General features: G+C 33.0%; 1 long non-coding RNA gene across 1 annotated transcript in view; it reads left to right on the forward strand.

The window, feature by feature from the left end:
• Positions 1-10,282, forward strand: part of LOC147520120 (uncharacterized) — a 77,669-nt gene extending 67,387 nt beyond the window's left edge. The window contains exon 4 of the long non-coding RNA XR_015212440.1: positions 10,026-10,282. This is a non-coding gene — a long non-coding RNA (uncharacterized LOC147520120). The remainder of the gene's footprint in view (positions 1-10,025) is intronic.

Genomic DNA, 10,282 nt, shown 5'->3' on the forward strand with positions numbered 1-10,282 from the left:
GATATAGATTGAATTTTAAACTAAACAAAAAGCAATTGATGTAGTAAAGAGGAATATCCGCACACAACTGACATTGCAGTCGTAGATGAGATTCCTTGAGAACCAAATAAGCTTTGGCGGCAAACTGATGCTGACATTGCTTAGTAACAAATAATTCAAAGTTAAAACTAAATTATTGAATGAAAATTATTGAATCACATTTTGTGTAAACAGATACAAGAGCATTTCTAATCCTTCTTTCAAATTTCAATATGTTCCTGTAGGAGTACGTAGCCATGATTTTTTTTTTTATCATTTCTTTACAATTATCAAGCTACACTAAATATATTGCTGGCAGGGAGGACACTTGCTAAGGTTATGACATCTGGCTTCAAGCCCATATCCAACGTGTCAATGAAAATGCTCACGACATCACTAGACATAGTATATTGAGCAAGAGAAGAAACAATCCCACTATATGTAACTACATCTGCGTTTAACCAGGCATGCTTCATGTCTTGTAAGAGTTGTACGCTATCCTCAAAAAACCCGTTTTGAGCATAGCTAGAAATTAGAGCATTCCAAGCCTTATTTTCTCTTCGGGCTTGAGATTTTTAGCACTAGATATTGGTATTCTCCTCTTATAGAAGGCATCACAAGTACACATATATAATTTGGTTCTAAATAACTTCAGTTAATAGTGAAAATGATTCATGTTTGTCATCTTTACCAATGGCCATGACTTTACATTTGATGGGATTTGCTTGCTATGGTTTGAACAAGTTTAATGATAGTTTAGGACATCTAAATAGGGCTAACAATATAGCTTAAACAAATACCACGACTTCAGTTATTGCAAGTAGCGAGCCTAGTGTGGCTGATAGGAAATTAGCCGAATCTATTGAATAATAAAAGCACACGTTTATGTTGCATTGTTGATTAATAAATTAAAGAGGCTTCGCCACATTGTTTATAGGCATTGGAAATACATAAAGCTCAATAAGGAGATGATGATTCAGTTGACGTTGTCCATTTAGGCGTCTTCTTAAAGTTGTATGTAAGAATCGGGGAAAACGAGAAAGCTTTCAACTGTCTCATAAGGTATTTAAGAATCGGGGACTAAGTGCTAATGTGCAGAAGTTGACGTTGTTAAGTTGGGGAGGTTTTATGACGCCATTAGTATAATTTTTATTAGCAAAACACATGAGGAGAGTATGGCTAGAGTCTAGAGCTATCTAGAGCTATGACACTTATTGTTATTTTAGAGTCCCTCTATAACAACAAAAAGTTTTGATCTTCTAAGAAGTGTCTTACAAAGGGGTTTGATTTATTTGGAGTGGTACTTACAAGGTTTTAATCATACTAAGATTTGTGCCACGAGACATTGAACTAATCTCAAAAAATAATTAAGTGAAAATTAGAAAATGGATTCAAATGCATTAAACTAATATCAAAGAATAATTAACGGAAAATCGGAAGCTAGATGCAAATGTATTGAACTATGTAACCTCAAAGAATAATTAACATAAAATCGGAAACTAGATGGAATTGCAGTGAACCTCGAAATATAATTAATGAGAAATCGAAAATTGTATGTAAATGCATTGAACTAACCTAAACTAACCTCAAATAATAATTAATGGGAAATCAAAAATTGGAAACTGGATGCAAACGCAGCGAACTAACCTCAAAGAACAATTAGCAGGAAATCAGAAACTGGATGCAACTGCATTAAACTAACCTAATTAATGAAAAATCATAAACTGGATGCAAACGTAACAAGCTAACCTTAGAGAACAATTAACGGGAAATCGAAAATTGTAAGCAAACACATTGAACTAACATCAAAGAATAATTAACAACAAATCGAAAACTTGAAGCAACTACATTTAACTAACCTCAAAAAATAATTAATGGGAACTCGAAATCTATATGCAAATGCATTGAATTAACCTCAAAGAATAATTAAAGGAAAATCGAAAACTGGATGCCATTGCATTGAACTAACCTCAAAATATTATTCACAGGAAATTAGAAATTAGATGCAACTGCACTGAACTAACTTCAGATAAAATTTATCGGGCAATCAAAAATTGGATGCAAATGCATTTAACTAACCTCAAAAAATAATTCACGTGAAATCGGAAACTGGATGCAAATACATTAAACTAATATCTAAAAATAATTAATTGGAAATTGGGTTCGATTTGGTCACAAATGTATTGAACTAACCTCAAAAAATAATTAAAGGGAATTAGTAATTTGATGAAATTGCATGAAACTAACATTCAATTTTTTTTTCATGGAACTAACCTCAAATAATAATGAATGAGAAATCGAAAACTAGATGCAAATGCATTGAACTTACCACAAAGAATATATAACAGGAAATTTGAAACTGAATGCAACTGTATTGAACCAACCTTAAATAATAAATAATGGAAAATCTATCTAAAACTAGACGCAACTAAACTCAACTAAACTCAAAAAATAATTAACGAAAAATCGGTTTGGATGCAAATGCATTGAACTAACATCAAAGAATAATCAATGAGAAATCAGAAACTGGATGCAAATGTATCAAACGAACCTCAAAGAAAGTTGAAAATTGGATGCAAATGCATTGAACTAACCTCGAATAATAATTTACGGGAAAACGAAAACTAGATGCAAATGCATTGAATTAACCTCAAAAAATAATTAACGAGAAATCAGATTTCTTAAAGAATAATTAACGAGAAATTAGAAATTGAATGAAACTGCATGCATGGAACTAATTTATTTTCCCCCTTGTATAGAACTAACCCCAAAGAATAATTAACGTGAAATAGGAAACTGGATGCAAATACGCGCATCGAACTAATCACAAATAACAATTAACGGCGCGAGAAATTAAAAACTGGATGCAAATGTATTGAACTAACCTCAAAGAATAATTAATAGGACATCAGAAACTGAATTCAAGTGCATTGAACTAACCTCAAAGAATAATTAACAGGAAATTGAAAATTGGACACAACTGCACTGTACTAACCTTAGAGAATAATTAACCTAGAAATCTTGACTGGATGCAAATGCATTAAATTAACCTCAAATAATAATTAACAGAAAATCGGATACTATATGCAAACACAATTAACTAACCTCAAAGAATAATTAACGGGAAATCAGAAATCTGATGCAAATTGAACGAACAAACCTCAAAAAATAATTAATAAGAAATCGGAAACGGAATACTAATGCGTTAAACTAACTACATATAATAATTAATTAACGGGAAATTGAAAACTGAATACAATACATTGAACTAACCTCACATAATAGTTAACAGGAAATCGAAAACTGGGTGCAAATTCTTTGAATTAACCCCAAAGAATAATTAAAGAAAAATCGAAAACTCGATGCAACTACACTGAACTAACCTAAAAAATAATTAACTGGAAATCGGAAACTGGGTGCAAGTATGCAACTACATTGAACTAATCTCAAAAAATAATCAACGGAAATCGGAAACTGGATGTAATTGTGTTTAGCTAAACTCAAATAATAATCAACATTAAATCAGAAACTGTATGCAACTGCATTGACCTAACTCCCAAAGAATAACTAACGAGAAATCAAGAACTGGAAGCAACTGCATTAAACTAACCTAAAGAAAATCACCGAGAATTCTCAGAAATTTAAATGAATTGAATGAACTAACCCAATTTATTTATTATTATTATTTTTTGCATGGAACTAACCTCAAAGAATAGTTAATGTGAAGTCGGAAAATGGATGCAAATACATTGAACTAACCTCAAAAAATAATTAACGTAAAATCGGAAACTTGAGGCAAATGCATTGAACTAACCGAAAAGAATAAGTAACGGGAAATAAAAAATTTGATGCAACTGCATTGAACTAACTCAAAGTATAATTAAATGGAAATTAGAATGGATGCAAATACATTAAACTAATCTCAATGAATAATTAACGATAAATCAAAAAATTGGATACAATTGCGTTGAGCTAACCTCAAAATATAGTTGTATTATATGTAGTTAGAATGTTTGACAAGTATTATTTTGCATTTAAAATAGTGTTTATCATATCTATTTTCGTATGACTGGGAATGACTTGGTATTCAAGTAGTTTAAGTATGATCTTCGCCTTATTGGACATTCTAACAAAACTTTAATCAAACTTCTATTATTTAACAATAAATAGAAGTCGAATGGTTTTTATCAAGGTTGTCTTCTATCTTTTTATGAAGCATGGGGTTTTCAAGTTACAAGAAATTTGGATGTGTAATCAATATAATATTCATATCTTATAACTCTACATAGTTACAAATATTTTTCAGAATCTATTATAACAAAACAAAATGGATAGACAAAGGCCGGGTGGTGGGGATTTCGTGGGGATCTGAGTTAAATGCGGGGTAGATCTGTGGTTGGGATCACTTCAGATGTGAATGCCAATTAACTTTCTCATTTAATTTCTTAATTTTTAAATTATCATTTATTTGATTTTAAGTGGATTAAACTTTGAATGACTGAATGAGTAAAAGCACAATAAGTGGGCTGATAAGAATATGTGCGTACTTTAGGCCCGATTGGGCTTTAAAACCAGTAATTAAATCCCTCTAAAAAATGCCTAAAATGCACTTCGCCTTCTATGCTTAATGTCGCGACCTTTGCAATCCCCACTCTCCTCTCTCTTATTTTCCTGTCATTGGCTCTTACACTCACATTTGAGTGTCGTCAATTTTACCATGCATGAAAGGAGGGGCAAAGGCTTAGAAGGAGATCACTTCAATTCCATAGCAGGTGAGTCGTTTCTTACCAGAGTTTGAAGTGGGTTTTGGTTCTGTACTAACCAAACCAAAACTATTAATTGGTGTTGAATTAATAGCTCAACTCAATACATGGGCATCGGTTACGCTGTTTACTTTTCCTTTGTTTGGGGTTGAAATTCAATAGATTACACAGGGCTTCAAATTTGAAATGCACTATAATTGGCTTTAAACAAAATTAAGGATTTGCCAATAATCAATTTTTGCAGCAAAAACGTTTGATATTCTCATTTGCGTATGATGAGAATATTAATTAGCACAGCAACGCCAGATTAATTAGCGTATTAATTGGCACGTTAGCACCTCTAAATTTATTGACACCTCTTCATATTAACCCAACCTCTACCTTTTCTCAAAGCTTTCACACTAAATAAGCTCTCGAGGTCAAGACGAGTGATGGGCTAAGGCGGTCAGGGTATCTATTCATCTTCATTTTTTTAGTTTCTACAAATTTTTGTTATTTCTTTAATTTTCCCCTCCATGTTACGTTTTTTCTACGTTCATTGATGTTGATTAAGTTTTAAAGTAAAGAATTAATTTCATTGTTTTCTTATACTATTTTCTAAATTTGTTGATGGGATCTTTGATTTAGTTGTTCTACTTTATCTTTGGTTTAGGTACATCTACTTAAAAGTGATGAAGCTAATGGATTATACTATAGGTCCATTAGGTTTCTTGGACCTAAGGCATGAGTTTAGTTCTTCAACATGAGGTAAGTTCCATTTTTTAAAGTCATTTTTAGTATTTTTTTTTCCTCCCTGTTGGACTTGATACTGCACCACTCATTAATTCGTGTTGTTATTACACTAGGAGTTGTATCGCTTCTCAATTTGAAATAGGATATTCAAGATTTTAGGTTTCATGATGTTTGCTGAGCTGCTAAACCATGGTAAACAATAGTTGTTACTTTCTCGTGCAAATGTTGCACAAAATGTTTTTTGTGAGTGTGTTTTATGTTTGGTGCTATGTTACCAATAATAGTTAACACTTCGAATTTAGTTTTTGTCAAAACCAGTGAGAGTGGTAAATAAAGGATGAGTCACGCTCCCGAATGGGGTCGCCACTTAGTTGGTATCTGCTCAATAGGCTTTTGTTTCCTAATTCTTCGTTTAAATGCTAGACTGGGTTTTACTGCTCATCTTTGCAGCAGGTTAGTTCTAAAAATGGATTGTTACCTGAACTATTTGTTTACCTATTCTAGCTTTATGAGCAAATTAATATTTCTGATCCCCAAGCTCTTCTTTTGGTTGCAGAATTATTAGTACATGTGAAGTGCTTTGCTGGTAATTGGATACATACCAAAGGTATATATGTGAAATGTGTTTATTATACATGATTCGAGATTCAGATACCACTGCCCCCTCCCTAATAGGTAAATAATGAACTAGCATAGTATACACCTCATTTTCACATTCTAAGATTTTCCTTTTTAAGATCTACTTTTCTTCTATGTAATAATAATCTCTGTAATAAACCATTATATTTTGACTCGGCATGAAATGAAAATTCCAAGTTGAGAGAAGGTGTTCTATAAACAAGAATGAATTTGGTACTCAAAACAATGATTTTTGCAATTTATGACAAGTGTACACCTTTGTTATGGCTTCATATATACATAACGATCCAAGAATTTCTAGAGAGATTCATTTGTTTTTGGGTTATTTAGGGATTGGTCCTACTTATTTAGGGGTATTTAGGGATAGGTCCTAAAATTATCGATTATTAGGCTTTAGTCCTACTTCTATCGATTGACCTTAAGTCAACTCAGTTGACTGTGGTCAACTCATTTTATAATAATATATTTTTCAATTTTTATCAAAATGGCCAAACTACCCTTCAGCGTGTTTTGCATGTGACTTTAGAGTCGTTGAAAATGGCCAAACAATGGGCACGTGTCAAAATCTGACCAAAGATATTTCATCAACTTAAATTCACCAAAGGTATTTCATGAACTTAAATTCAAACTCTTTAATGGCAAAAAAGTAGGACCAAAACCTAATTAACTCAAATACAGGAGGGGTTAACTCTTAAAAGACTAATTCTATGTTGTATCAAATTCTAATTTTTTTTAACTTAATTGGTTGATCAGACCAAGGATATGGTTTGCCAATAGGAATTGGGATTTGAGTCAACGACTCATTTTTCACATCGAAATAGGATACAATATTATTCAAAACCAAAAGAATCTTATATTATCCCCATTTGCAACAAGAGTTCTAAGAAATTATTCAAAACATTTACGAGTGACCTGATGTGGAGGGTTAGGAAGAGGGCAGGATAAGTTTAATTATATATGGGTCGAAAACTTCAGCCCAGGGTGTTGGTTCAAAAAAATTGTTTCCAAACACATAGATTTTCTAGCGCTGGATTAGACCTCTTGGCAAGCAAGTGAGCGGGACTCCTTTAAGCCATTGAAAATTGATTATTTGTTGGTTTTGGTATCAAAGGAGAATATATCCGTAAAACCTTCAAGTTTCTCTTTTTTTGAAGGTTCACCGATAATACCACCCATCATAAAGATCTTGGACCCAAGAGCGACATAACCACTACACTTGCCGATTTCAGGGTAAGGAATTATGCAAATAGGAGCCAAAAGAGTTTGAACGTTGTTGATACACTTGCTAGGATCGACCCAGTACCAATAAACACTATCACGAATAGAGAAACGGAAAAATAGTTTCTTCGCCTATTCAGAGTCAGACTTAGAACAGCGATGTAGAGAAGAGGACGAAGACTCACTCACCTTCAAATCAGGAGCTTCTCTCAAGTCTGAGCAACGACGCAGAGATGAGGACGAACACCACAAAGGGCTCACCTTCAAATCAGACATTTCACTCCTGCCTTTCTCACCATCCATCTTTCTCTTCTTCTCGACGATTTCATAGAGGCTGTGGCAATCATCCCTCTAACTTTTTGAACTTAATTGGTTTATCGAGTAATTATGCTTCCGTGATTTTGACACGTGTTGATTGTTGGCCATTTTCAACGACTCTCTAAAGTCACATGCGAAGCACGCTGAAGGGTAGTTTGGCCATTTTGATAAAATATGAAAATTATATTATTATAAAATGGGTTGACCACGGTCAACTAAGTTGACTTAAGGTCAATCGATAGAAGTAGGACTAAAGCCTAATAATCGATAATTTTAGGACCTATCTCTAAATATCCCTAAATAAGTAGGACCAATCCCTAAATAACCCTTTGTTTTTGCATGTTTTGTGTACATTGGAATTCTTTTTCTTTCAATGCACATGCATAATTTTTATTCTTTTAAAATGCTTTCAAATTTTGAATTTCAGTTCTAAACTTAAATGTTTGATATTTTCAACTATGCTGCTATATTGTCGTAGTTATTTCTGTTTTGGTTTCCACTACTTATGATATTTGTTGGTTCCTTTCTCTTTTGTTTGTCGATTGTTTGATTTTGATAATTTCATATTTTATGCTTAAAAGATTGTTTGTGGTATTTTATCAGTGTTTCATTTAATTTGAAGCTTCCGATTGAAAATTTTCTGACGAAAGCTTGCCGGTACAGCCACGCTCACTCCTCTTCAGGTGGTGGAACTGAGGTAGGTCTGATTGAGAAGGGTGTAGTCTCTTGAAAACCATGCATGTATTGGAACTATGTTTAATGTCGACTCAATACATTTTGAAGGATAATATGAGCATCTACATCTGTTAGATTTGACTTCGTTATTTGATAAAGAACTGGATGAGTGTGTCGGTGGTTGTGAAATAGGCAAGCATGCAGACATGCAGTTTGTAGCTACCTTTATTATTATTATTATTATTATTATTAATATTAGGGGGTAAGGCTTGATTTTTTAATTTCTTAGAGCGCCCAAGTCTAAATTAGTGGTGATGTTTATTAATGTCTAATTCCAATAACTCGAAAATGAATTTTTAGGCCACTAAGAAATGACATGCATAACTACTATATAACTAGAGGACTACAAATATGTTGCTTGGTTTCCTCTACGTGGTTCATTTACTTTATTTACGTTTGGTTGTTTGATTATTTATGTTATTTCTTAAGGGTTCGATGGGTAAACTAAAATGGTGGAAGCAGCAAATTTAGTTGATTGTAGGCAAGCATTATTAGTCGACAACGACTTCATATGAGACTTGTTGGGGTCTTCAAGGTTTGTACATACTTTCGAGTTTATATTTGTTCATGTTGTTCCCCGTATTGGATTTTGTAGTACATACTTGAATTTTTTTAAAATAAGGTGATTTGAGGTTGCTTTAGGGATTCAAGTTTAAAATATAGGTATGTCCTTTTTCGTTTGACCAAGCATTGCACAACCTAAAAAGCTATGGTATTAGACAACTTAATTGCGTTTATAATAGACTGGAAATGGAAGCTATGCTATATTGCTATTGCTTTACACTAGATCGACTCAACACATTACATGGACCAGATAGTGTTCATGACTTATTGGCGTACACTTTCTTTACATTTTCAATTATTTATCGCTGGATTCACTGTGATTGTTGCCTGATTTTAGAAGAAGTTGGTTCGTACAATATTCGATTCGTTTCAGTTGCGTGTTTCATAACTTTATCATTTGTTTGTTAAAAAGATGTAGTACACCACAAATACACTCAACATTTGTTCCATACATCCTCCAACCCACACACAAATACACCACATTGTTAGTGCATTGTTGTCAAGCAGGTAATATCATTGCCAGGGTTCTTCATTAGGAAGTTGTTAAAGCTTTTTCTATATGCAACTGAACTTATATCAATGTTCATTAGAAGAATATTATGCATGGATTATAACGGTGCATACAGATAAGATACAAAACAATGGAGGTAGTGTGAGACTCACTAAAGAAATTCAAGTTGTGAAGAATAAAATAAGGAAATCTACCTTAGGTAGTTGGGTTTGCTATCCTGTAGCTTATGGTATGTGGAAGAATCAAGATCAAGTTGTGAAGTGACTCAAGCAACCTTGCAGATTTACTAGCTTTTCTAAGGGGGTCCCATCAAAGTGCAATGTTTAAGCACTTCTCTTTTTAGGAAACTAAACACTAGACCATGACTTATTAATTTGTAAGATTTATTTTATTGCAAAATCCTTTGTTTGTAATAGTGCAAGTGCAAGTGTTTCATGTATGTAAGGCTTTGGATATAAACTTCGCAATTTATTAGAAGATGATGACTTATTATTATTTTTAAATGTAGAACTTCTTTTTTGCAACAGTTCCACGTATTGAAGGCTTTCGATAAAAAGTTGATTCTTAACCAATATGAAGGCTCGTGATGCTGCAACAAAGAATACTACATTTAATTGGTTGGGCATCATGAGCAAAAAACGAGAAGTGCCAATGCAAATAGGTGGCAGGGAGTACATGATCTAAAAATTTACTTGTTGAGATTGGTACAATCTGTGTGCTCATTAATATGTATTTTACTTTTTGTTGAAATAGACTTTGGTTAATTGTTAATTGCACATGTGCA

The sequence above is a fragment of the Coptis chinensis genome, chromosome 2 (genome assembly GCF_015680905.1).
Source record: "Coptis chinensis isolate HL-2020 chromosome 2, ASM1568090v1, whole genome shotgun sequence".
Classification (NCBI taxonomy): domain Eukaryota; kingdom Viridiplantae; phylum Streptophyta; class Magnoliopsida; order Ranunculales; family Ranunculaceae; genus Coptis; species Coptis chinensis.